The following is a 12400-nucleotide window of genomic DNA, read 5'->3' as shown; positions in this document are numbered from 1 at the left end:
AAAAGGTTAAAGCAACTTTATAGTTAGCTGAAATGATAAATTACAACTGAACGGGTGAAACTCTCAGATACACTGAAATGTACCACTTATACTTAATTATCTCTAGTAATTATAATTGATGCCTTAAGGTAACTATAACTTGCGGCCCTGCCATGAACAGTTTTCTCATCAATAATTTCACTGCAAGTGTTGCAGTGATATTTTCAGTGATATCATAGAAGATATTGTGAGTGAGGTAATTAGCAGTGCATGGTGAGTTATAGTAACTTGAGGTAACTGTAGCTATGACTGGTGAATTTCATTGAGTCTAGAGTTTAAAACATGACATCATAACTAAATATTTTAGCTAACTATAACAATATTTTAACCTTTTGGTTTTTTTCCAGTGAATTTCTAGTTTTTTTTTTTTTTTTAACACATAGTACTTCTACTATTACCCTTGCACAAAACTGTCCTCGGACTCTTTTTGCCACCGTAAAGAAACTTACAGGAGCAGACACCACTCCCTCTCTGCCGGCCCTGGATGGCACACAATGTAATGCCATTGCGGATTTTTTTATATCTAAGGTTGAGGGCATCTATCAATCTTTGGCCTCCCTCTCATTGCCAACTGATTCCCTCCAACCTGGCCCTTCTTGTAGTGTTTCTTTCTCTCCCACTGCATTTATTTACAATTGGTTACCATTTGATGACTCCTCCTTCCTGTCGTGTCTAAATAGTATCCGTTCGGGATCTCCTCGGGACCCAGTTCCTATGAAGATACTAAAACAACTAGACCTTGAACCACGGAGATTCTTAATGAGGTTATTAAACATCTCTCTTACCGAATCTCTGGTGGCACAGGAATGGAAACATGCCATGGTCGTCCCCTTGCTCAAAAAATCTGGTGCTGACACCACAAATTTAGCCAACTTTAGGCCTATATCCCTGCTGCCAGCCTGCTCCAAAATATTGGAACGCCATGTCAACACTCAGCTCAATGAGTTTGTTGAAAACGTGGGATATCTCCATCCATCCCAATCAGGCTTTCGCGCTAATTACTCCACCGAATCCGCACTCCTTGGGGTGACCGAGAGACTCCGACACGGTATCGATAGCGGTGAGACCTTTGCGCTTATTCTTCTCGACTTAAGCGCTGCATTCGATACCGTGTCTCATTCCACTCTTTTGGAGTCCCTCCGCTCCCTTGGTGTTGATGGATCAGCGCTTGCCTGGGTGGCCTCATTTCTCAATGAGCGCACCTTTCAGGTTTTCTCAAACAAGGCTGAATCTGTAATTCATTCTTCAGCTTACGGCGTCCCTCAAGGGTCTATATTAAGCCCATTGTTGTTTAATATTTACATCAGACCTCTTGCTTCCATCGTAGAGAACGCCGGTATGTCCATATATTCATATGCAGACGATACACAGATTGTGTTTTCTCTTTCTAGCAGCAGGGCCCAGGAAGTCTCTGCCCTCAAAATTGGCCTATCTCACGTTGCTGCTTGGATGCAAGACCATCTGCTGAAGCTCAACGGAGATAAGACCGAGGTTATCATATTAGGCAAGCATAAAGATCTGTGGGGCTCTAGACACTGGCCCTGTGATATGGGTCCTCTGCCTACCCCTGTGCCTGTTGCTCGTAACCTCGGATTCCTGATTGACGACAAACTCTCGATGAGGCAGCAGGTGACTAAGGTCGCTGCAGTCTGTTTTTCCATCTTACGCTGGCTGCAGAAGATCTTATGGATGCTGCCTGAGTCCACCCGCAGAATTGTCGTTCAGGCCCTTGTGATGTCCCGCATTGACTATGGCAATGTGCTTTATCTTGGAGCGGATAAAGCAACAATTAACAAACTCCAAGTGGTACAAAATTCAGCCGCTCGCCTCTTGCGTAATGTTCCACGGAGAACGTCCGCAATGCAAGCCTTGCTTGACCTACACTGGTTGAGAATTTCAGATCGCGTGACCTTCAAAACACTGTGTTTTTTGTTCAAGATCCGTCAGGGTTCTGCTCCTACTTACCTCTTGAACCATGTCCAGCCATATCTACCTGGCCGTTCGCTAAGGTCATCTAATAATGGCAATCTTTTGATTCCAAGAATCCGACTGGCTAAAATGGGAGGTCGTTCGTTCGCATATCTTGAACCTAAGATGTGGAACGCTCTTCCGTTGGCGTTAAAAACAGAAACTAATCTTCTGGCGTTTCGCAAAAAATTGAAGACTTTTCTGTTTTGATCTCCTCATTTCGTGATCTCTTTTTTGCACTTGCTTGTTCTCTTTCTTCAGTCTGTCCCTGGCGCCGGGAAACCCATTGAGGGTAGCTGAGCGCAATACAAATCCAATAAAATAAATAAAAATAAAATAGTAGTATTTAATTACCATATGTGAATCTAACCTCCTGCTGTGCACTGGGTTTGCCCACAAAGCCTGGACTGCCGCCAGGCCCTGTGGCCAACCCCATGCTGCACATGGCCTTCGGTCGTGTGCAGCGGGGGTTGGTTACCTAGCATGGACCTGGGCACTCCATCCCCCAAGGCCTTTTTTTTTCTAAAGGGGAGGGTGGCCACATGACCCCATTATGGCCCTGTGTACCCCATCCCCCAGGGCAATATATATTTCTAAGGGAAGGGGGCTTCTGTCCTCTCGCCTCGTGCCTCAGTAGGCCCTTTGAAACCATCCCCCGGGGCCTTATTTATTTTAAAGAGGTGGGCAATTGACCTCCCTCCATGGGCTTTATTAGAACCCATCTATCGGACGTTTTTGTTTATTAAAGGAGAGATCGGCTGTGTGGCTTCCCTCCCCGAGCCTTATTTGGCCCTGGGGACACCCGTCCCCAGGACAACTACTGAAAATAAAGAGGAAAGGGACCACGCAGCCCCTCTCCCTGAACCGTTAACCCCCCCAGTGACCCCTTATTCCAGAGCCCACGTTACTTGAAGGTGGATGCCCTGAAGTCCACCCAGGGGACACACCATACCCTTATTGGGGGCTGCGCAGGGTCGACTTATGTTGCTCCCACCAGGCGGGAGTAATATTTTGATCTGTTTCCCGAACTCATCAAAAATCTGCTCCCAGCCAGTGTAGGCTTTTTTAAACCTCCCATTGGCTGGGAGCACTTAGTGTTTGCTCTTGCATGGCTGGAGTTTTGAAAATACTCCCACCAGGTGGGAGCAAACACAGATTTCCTTGACTGGTGCACGCAGGGAAACAGCTGTGTCCCGGGATGTGAATAAGGGCCACCTTTGACATGGTTTGACCCCACATTTTACCTGGTATTTGATGTGGTTTTGATTGTAGTGCACAGGGTCCCTGCCAACCAGGTCCCCTGTGCCAATGCTTCTTCCCTAAAAACAAATCCACAATTGGTACTTCTTCCCCCTGGGTACCTAGGGCCTGGAATCTGAAGAGGGTAACCTGGTACCTAGGGCCTGGAATCTGAAGAGGGTAACCTGGGACCCCCTCGCTAGTACCATGCCACTTTCCTTGCAGCTTGCATGCCTCTGTGAGGTGAAAGAAATGGCAACGTCGACAAGGCACCCAAAGTCAAAGTCAAAAGATTTTTATTTGTATTGGTACTCAACAGAGGACCACAAATATAACATTAAACAATCAATAAAAAACAAAAGAAAATTTACATCACTGATCAATATAAGATTAACAAAGATTTTAAAAATTTATAAAAATTATAACATACAAGTTCATTTGGTGGCTGTTTACACACTGTTAATAGTTCTTTTACCTTTGTAATTCTGCAGGTGCGATGTATTGGATCAAGATATCTTGCACGTGCTATTACTACGTTAGAATTAGGGCATACAAATAGTAAATGTTCGATGGTCTGGTTACCCCCTTGGCAAAGAGAACATAGTGAGGATTCTCCTGATGACCATCTCGATTTAAAAGATTGCACAGGCAATATGCCTAGTCGTAACATTGTGATCGCCCTTCTTGCGCTATGCGTAAGGGAAAACCCAATGTACGGCTGGATATGTTTGTACTCTAGTAATTCTGTGAAAGGTTTATAGGTAGATAGTTTATTGCAATGTGCAAAATCGAGTTCATAGCTCAATTTTGGGGTAAAACATTTAAGAAAAAGTTTCAATTGTGATACAGACCAGGTGAGCAAAATGTCTGGACAGATTTTGGCCATTCGAAATACAACAGTCGTATTCCCCAGAAAAGTTTGTTTAGCAGCTTCTGAATCAAAAGTTTCGTTTTTCAACAGGAATCTTAACGTTCCCTCTTTTGCATGGAGAAGGTTATAAGCCCACCTAATAACGTTAGCCACGGCCGTAGCATAAGAACTTGTTATAGAAAACTCTAATCTTAAAACTTGAACTGGTATAGAGTCTGAGACCTTCATAATTCTTTTCAGGATTTTTCCTTCTTTACGATCCATGTAATCCCACTGCTTTATGGGGATATATTCCGTCGCATAGGATAAGACGGCAGGTATCTTTACTCTGTATATTTTTAACAGTGAGGAAAAATGTCTGTTACCGGTAGCGCTATAAAGTCTAGAAAGTGCTCCAGCGTGTAGATCGGATTTCTTTATTAAGTTATCTATATGTTTTGTATTTTTTAAATTCTTAGAGAGAATCTTGCCAAGATATATATATTCATCGACTTCGTCTATCTTTTCTCCGCCAAGCCTCCAGTTGTATTTAGCACTTAATTTCCTCCCAGAAAAGGCTACAACTTTTGTTTTCTTTATATTTGGGATTAAAAAATTTGCTTTTGAATATTTATACAGGATGTCTAGTTGTTTTTGCAGACCAAAGGGAGTGAGATCCAACATCACTATATCATCAGCGTAAAGCAACGCATGGATACTTTGTTTGTTGATTTTTGGAGGCAAACTCGAGCCCTGTTGTAACTGATATGGTAAGTCGCTGAGATATAGAGAAAATAACATAGGGGCTAAGAGACACCCTTGCTTAAGACCATTAGCTGTTTTTATTATTTTCGTTAAACCTTTTTCTCCCCCCATTTGTACTTGACACCAGGTATTGGTATGGAGGCTTACTATGACCTGTAGCAATTGTTCTGGGATACCAAGACTCCTTAATTTGTTCCAAAGTGTTGGTCGGTCGACGCGGTCAAACGCGGTAGAATAGTCTATAAATGCTGTATATACAGGCTGAGTTTTCCGTGTTACGTATTTATCGAGGATAACCTGGATGATTGCAATGTTATCCGTAACGGAGTGCTTAGGTCTAAAGCCAGCTTGAAACATAGGTATTAGACCCAGCGAGAAGGCCCAATCTTTCAATTGTTGTAATACCTCAGTGGCAAAAAAAATTCCGGTGGCATCCATCAGTGCTATTTGACGATAATTTCCTGCTACAATTTTGCTCCCCTTTTTATGTATGGGGATGATGATACTCCCCTGCCATGATTTTGGTACTTGTCCAGTATTGAAGATGTCATTGAAAAGTGGTGATAACATATGGCTCCATTCCTTGGGGTCTGCCTGCAGGACCTTGATGGATATTTGGTCTGGGCCGAAGGCACCAGTGTTTCTAGCTTTTCGAATATATGTTTCTACCATTATTGCTGTGGTTTTGGAAATTGATGAATTATGCTTTTCCTTGATGTTTTCTGCACTTTTACCATCTAATATAGCCAAGTTTGCTTTATAAAGATCGGTCAAATAAATTTCCCAGTCTTTCGGCGGAACCGGTATTGCTTGTAGTTTCTTTTTTGTTCCGGTTATTTTGGCTATTAGGGACCCAATTGCGATCTTGTAGTATTTTTTTCTGACTAAGTTTCTCTCTTCTCAACTGATTTTTTAGTTTATTAATTTCTTTCTTTCTAGAAGGAGAAGAGTTTGCATATTGAGCACGTATCAGTTTGTTGAGATTTTTCCTAGTTATTGAAGTCTGGGTGCCATTCCAGCCAGCACTGCCTAGGTAAATGACCCTTCTAGCTGTAGGTAAGCCCCTACAATACTTAAGTGAATTCTTAAATATTGCAAGTGCCAGAGAAGCCGAAAGGAGTGAATGGTCTGGAAACTCGTCAACTTGAGTTCCCCCAGCACCATGATGGCTTCACTCCACCCCTCAGGTGCAAGAGTCGAACTTAAGCACACATTTCAGTCCGCTCCATCTTGAAAATGAGGAGACTCCTCCAATCAGGGCTAGGATTATGCCCCCTCCCACAGGAGTGCGGCATAATGGAGGGTGAAGTTACCCCTGGTGAGGTGCCCTGTGGCCCTACCTGCTACTCCTTTAAAGGAAGCTAGCTCTGTATATACTATACCAAAGTAAGTTATAGTGTGCACAGAGTCCTGTGGATCCTCTCAGATAGGCAGAGGCTAAAATAGATAATACCTTACTCTTTATTTGTGGTAGTGTGGGAGAACAGTAAGGCTTTATCAGCGGGTAGTGTTAAGTATTTATTGTACACGCTCAGGCAGGGTATGATTTCACACCCTCAAAGACTGAACTCAGACCAATGTGTTTGTTTAAAAAATATCTGAAAGAGACTATTAGTTATAGATTCCTTACCTTAGAATTGCCCCCAGGCTTCAGACTGGATCCGGAGAAATGTTTTCTCAGCAGTCCCCTTGCGCGTCGGTAGGTGGAGTCAGTCGACTCAGTCGTCGGGGTCGTGGTCGCTGGAATTACGTCACGGTGTCTACTTAGACCCGAGGTCTTCAATCTGTGGGACGTGACCCCCAGGGGGGGGGGGGGGGGGTAGAGTCACAGGTAGGGGGGCGCGCATTCCCCAGCCGAGTGCTGTGCCGAGAGAGCCTCGCACTGGGAGCTACCCTGAAGAGCAATCCTATTATGAACACTTCTCATCAGCTGATGAAGGAGGATGGGTCTTGGCGACAACGACCATTAGGAGGCAGTCAGGCTCTGTAGTAGGCCAGTACTAGCTTAATTGATCTTGTGCTGGGCCTGTTCATGCACTGCATCTACAAGGGAAGGTGCGATCTGGGCTTGAAAGGGGTACTGGAGCAGGCCGTTCTCAGCCAGGGCAAAATGGGATGGAAATCAGAGGCCAAAACCACGCAACTTCGAACTTTCCTTACCTTCTGCTATTTCGAAATTTGTCATTTGTCCTGTGTTTTTTTTCACCTAGTCTACACAAATACTTTAGATTTTCTATTTTTCTTATTGTGGTGCAAAAAAACCTGTACTGGAAAGGCATTTGACACCTGGTGCAGGAATATTTATATTTCCTTTCAAATACATGTTTGGAGATTATTTGTAAGATTTATTTCTATTAACTTTTAATTTTTTATTCGTTGCTCTCATTGAGGTATAATTCTGCTAAATGTTATATTTAAACAGTGCAATCGCACGACCTTTCATGTATGAAGATGGTTTTCACAGTGAAAACACTCGCAAACGTATTTAAATAGCCGTTCCCCTACTTTCTGGAACAAGCATTTACAATGCAATGGTTTCGCCTTTTGAAAAGTTTGAGCTATTGGCATTGTAAATGACAAAATTTGTATTTATGTGTTGGTTTTGAACACAGATAAATAAATGGCATTGTCATTTACAATGCCAATAGTTTAATCTCTAGATCGAAACTTGTAAACAGCTACTCCAACCGGAGTGTTCCGGCGCTAGAGGTTCACAAATGACGGCAGCCAAGGACGACTTAACTCTTAAAAAGGCATGTTTTTAGCTGTTTCTTAAAAAGGTAGTCGTATCAGTGGATATCAAAAGCACTTTTGTATGTATATTGTCAAAAACTGCACGAAATACACTAGCTTCACTAATCATTTCACATGACAACTACACAATAGCACTAGCTGTACCACAAACCTTCCCTTGATCGCAATCACCAAATTCAGACCATTACTATCTCGACGACAGAAAAACACAGAATGCCTGTTTACACACTACCAAGATGGTAAAATGAATATACTATTCTCTCAAATCCTGGCGTAAAATCTCTGCATGAGATTGTCAAAGTGATTGCCTGACCCTGGAGAAACACCTAGAGGCAGTCAATCAAAGACTTACACATGCTGGCGAATAGGATGCGCCAATCCAATGTACAAGAATATGCAATTAACTTTCGTGCTGTAAGAGAAAGTCAGGATCCCCGGCAGTCTGCAAGGACTGCTGAATTTAGCTAGCTTTGACAGACAAGTGGGATACCCTCTATTCCCTCCAAAACAAACTCAGCCACATGTAGACTCTGTTTACTAGCTGCATGGAGCTTCTTACCAACAGGAGAGCCATCGGGGTTGTATGCACCAAACACGAACATACCGCACACGGACAGCGGGAGGGGGGCGGGAACGGACACACGGACAGCGGGAGGGGGGCGGGAACGGGCACACGGACAGCGGGAGGGGGGCGGGAACGGTGATTGCCTAACCCTGGAGAAACACCTAGAGGCAGTCAATCAAAGACTTACACATGCTGGCGAATAGGATGCGCCAATCCAATGTAAGAGAATATGCAATTAACTTTCGTGCTGTAAGAGAAAGTGGGGATCCCCGGCAGTCTGCAAGGACTGCTGAATTTAGCTAGCTTTGATAGACAAGTGGGATACCCTCTATTCCCTCCCAAACAAACTCAGCCACATGTAGACTCTGTTTACTAGCTGCATGGAGCTTCTTACCAACAGGAGAGCCATCGGGGTTGTATGCACCAAACACGAACATACCGCACACGGACAGCGGGAGGGGGGCGGGAACGGCACACGGACAGCGAGAGGGGGGCGGAAACGGGCACACGGACAGCAGGAGGGGGAGGAGGGGGGCGGGAACAGTGATTGCCTGACCCTGGAGAAACACCTAGAGGCAGTCAATCAAAGACTTACACATGCTTGCGAATAGGATGCGCCAATCCAATGTACAAGAATATGCAATTAACTTTCGTGCTGTAAGAGAAAGTCAGGATCCCCGGCAGTCTGCAAGGACTGCTGAATTTAGCTAGCTTTGATAGACAAGTGGGATACCCTCTATTCCCTCCCGAACAAACTCAGCCACATGTAGACTCTGTTTACTAGCTGCATGGAGCTTCTTACCAAAAGGAGAGCCATCGGGGTTGTATGCACCAAACACGAACATACCGCACACGGACAGCGGGAGGGGGGCGGGAACGGGCACACGGACAGCGGGAGGGGGCGGGAACGGGCACACGGACAGCGGGAGGGGAGGGGAGCACTCACCTGGACTTCTTCCGGGGGCAACAAAGACAACACCACGGAGACACAGACAGGGAGACAACATGAGGGGAGATAGACGTAGCACAGAAACAACGTAAACATGCCGACGAAAGCATTCCATTGGAAAGGACATGAGACGGGGGCAACAGAGACAACACCACGGAGACACAGACAGGGAGACAACATGAGGCGAGATAGACGTAGCACAGAAACAACGTAAACATGCCGACGAAAGCATTCCATTGGAAAGGACATGAGACGGGGGCAACAGAGACAACACCACGGAGACACAGACAGGGAGACAACATGAGACGAGATAGACGTACAAAGGGAATAGATATTAGAAACAAAATGCTGCTTACCAGATCGCAAATACACAGTACTTCCTGGCAACTTAAATCTCGCAGCCCACTCCAACAGAAGACACTTCGAAAAAGACAAAAACATGACCGAAAAAAAAAAAAGAAAACCCGCCCACCGCCGCATGACGATCGCAAGGGGGCGGGATGAGTAAAAATCGCGGGAACGCCCACGAATCTGCTACGGCAATGACGGACAGATCGCTCTTCCAATGGCTAGCCTCCATTTATGGAGCTAGCCAATGGAAGAAAAGGCGGGACCAAAGCCAGTACTGTTCTAACATTAGATTCGCCTGCGCGAACGCTGCTGCGCAGCGGACGCCAGGCGAAACCTAAAAAGACAACCCTCCTGGGACGGTTAATTCTAATAGCTAATATGCTTCAGCTGGAGTGTCATTCAAGGAGTGTTCATGTGCTGTGAAACGGAAGCCCACAGACAGTTAACTGTCAGGGTGCAGCAGGTTGCTGAAAGAAATACAAACTGTTGTGCTCGGTGCAAATGTAAATAAAGGGTGCTTGAAAGCAGGTACTGGTTTTAATTGATTGAATCATTCAAAGCTTTGTGATGACACAGATGCATTCTTTTTGACTGGTAGTGAAAAGAGAACAATTGAACTGTGAAGTGTGTGCTTTCAATTGTAATTGAATTTGTATAACGCTTACTATCCCAGAAAGTATTGAAGGGACATTTTTGTAATAAAATATGTACAATCTGGGTATTACTAAAATGCAAGTTTTAAATAATGACTTACATATTCAAAGTGCTTTCTGTAACAAGCTGTAACCTTCTAGCACAAAAAATGCACACATCACTATTCTCCACTGCACCATCAAAGAAATAATTCTGTGGGTCCCTGGTTACACATAGACCTCTGAAGTGCATTAAACAAATAAAGGTGTCATAGTGTACTATTGTGCATTTCCCACTGAATAACACCTTTTTAAATGTATTTTTCACTTAAACTACCAGTTATTTTATACGTAGCTTCCTGGCAGTGAAAAACCTAAACATTTTTACAGAATACACTGATTTGCCACAGGAATTAAGGGTGTTTATGGGTATTGATGGATAGTAACCGGTTCGAGAATATTTTGTTAGGAGGGGGTCCTTACACCTAAAAACTTTTGAGGAGGGGGTCTCAGCATGAAAAAGTTTGAAGACCTCTGACTTAGACGCTGCCCCTGCACGCTGATGTCAGTTCTTTCTTTTTCTGCACCAGCCAGCGCAGATCCGGAGAGAGTTTGCCCCTTAATCGTTTTTTCACTAACTTTTTTCAACTTTTTGTCGACATCTTTTGAGTCTTTGTCTCCTGGTGCACGAGGGATGTCCAGCCGTTGGCCCGGTTTCAAGCCCCGTGACTCCTGTCACAAGTTGATGTTGATCACCGATCCACACATTGTGTGCCTTTGGTGCCTGGAGCGCGACCACGACCGAAGTCGAGCTCAGACTACCAGGTCCTGAACCCGAAGTCTTTGCGGGAGCAGTCCCGAAAGCTTTTGGAGGTCCAGCAGTCTGCTCCGAGCCCTCAAGGTCCCGGTCGAAGGGAAGGTCGCGGGACCGGTCACGGAGCCATTAGCACTCGTCATCGAAGTCTTCGCACTCGTCGGGTAAGTCGTAGCACAAGAAGAAGGCGAAGAAGCATCATCGCTCTTCGCCTTCTCCCTGTCAGTCAGCCGACGTGACGCTGGACCCGGAGCATCGTTGCTCTCCGGCTCCGTCCTCGGAGCCCGCTGGGACGGCCCTGCGCGTTCCTCCCTTTGCCGGAGCGTCACCTGCCCAACTTTATTAATTTTACAAAGCGCTGCACAGCATCTTTGGGCAGCCCAACTCGACAGGCGTCCTTCGGGCCCCACGGACTGGCTGGGGGCCATGGGCCTTTTATGCCAGTGGCTCCTGCCCCGGCTCCGCAGGGTTCTCAAGGATCGAGGTCTGGATTCGGATCGGTGCCATTCGACCTCACGGTACCTTCCACGGCGCCTATTCCAGTGATGACGCCGGTCGTGCCCCAACCGGCATCCACCCCGGCCTCACCCCTGACGTGGACACGGTGCTGCACCGGTGTCGATACAGGCGCAGGAGGGTACTTTTGTACAGCTGTTGATCCCTGGCGTTCCCTACCACCCTGAGTGGCAGCCAGAGGAGGGTGAGGAGGACTGGGAGGGGTTTGTTAACCCTCTAGGCGTCTATTAACCCTCTAGCAGACCAACTTGAGTAGCCAGACTGGAGAGTGGAGGTGGGTGATTCCAGTGGTCTGGATACCTCCCCAAGACCTTGGTATGCTTTCTCCCCATACTGTGGCTAAGGAGTAGGAAGCCTCCTATGCTGTGGTGTTGCGTAGGGCAGCTGAGGCCTTGGGCTTCCTACGGTGGCTGTCAGGAAGAAAAAGTCGGGGGATAACTGCAACGAAAACCTGTTTCCTAACTGGGGACTTATAAGTAGCTTAGCTCAGGCCAACTGTGTATAAGCCAATAACCAATAAAAAATACACAATGTAAGGTCAGGGCACTGATGTTTGGTTAGTCAACGTCAGTGCACTCGGAGTTAAAAAAAGAAAAAAATCCATAACATTTTAAGTGACCATACAAAAAGAGGCCTTTCCTTCCACTCCCTTTAATTATTCCATTATTTGTCTCCAGTGCTTCATTTGGTAAAGTATGCATCATAATCTTTGATCCCCTGGCCAAATCATATTAACTTTGGTTTTATTTTTCTTATTATTGTTGGCTCTTTTTACTTAAACTTGGTGAGGATATATATTCCCTGTGTCTTTAACTCTGTTGTGATTTGGTTGGTTTATTACAGTGTTACCTCAATTTTGCCCAGGACAGCCTTTCAGCTGTGGTGTACCTGCCAAGGGTGAGCCCAGAAACCCTAAAGGAAATCTGTAAACCTTTCAAACAAGAATAGTTGGCTTTCT

The 12400-nt window shown here is 45.4% G+C and overlaps 1 protein-coding gene across 3 annotated transcripts in view; it reads left to right on the top strand.

The window, feature by feature from the left end:
• Window positions 1-12400, top strand: part of ICE1 (interactor of little elongation complex ELL subunit 1) — a 1011762-nt gene that overhangs the window by 695207 nt on the left and 304155 nt on the right. The gene's annotated exons all lie outside the window — the stretch shown is intronic.

The sequence above is a fragment of the Lissotriton helveticus genome, chromosome 4_1 (genome assembly GCF_964261635.1).
Source record: "Lissotriton helveticus chromosome 4_1, aLisHel1.1, whole genome shotgun sequence".
NCBI lineage: Eukaryota > Metazoa > Chordata > Amphibia > Caudata > Salamandridae > Lissotriton > Lissotriton helveticus.
The sequence above is the reverse complement of the archived record's forward strand: the minus strand, read 5'-3'. Positions and strand labels throughout refer to the sequence as shown.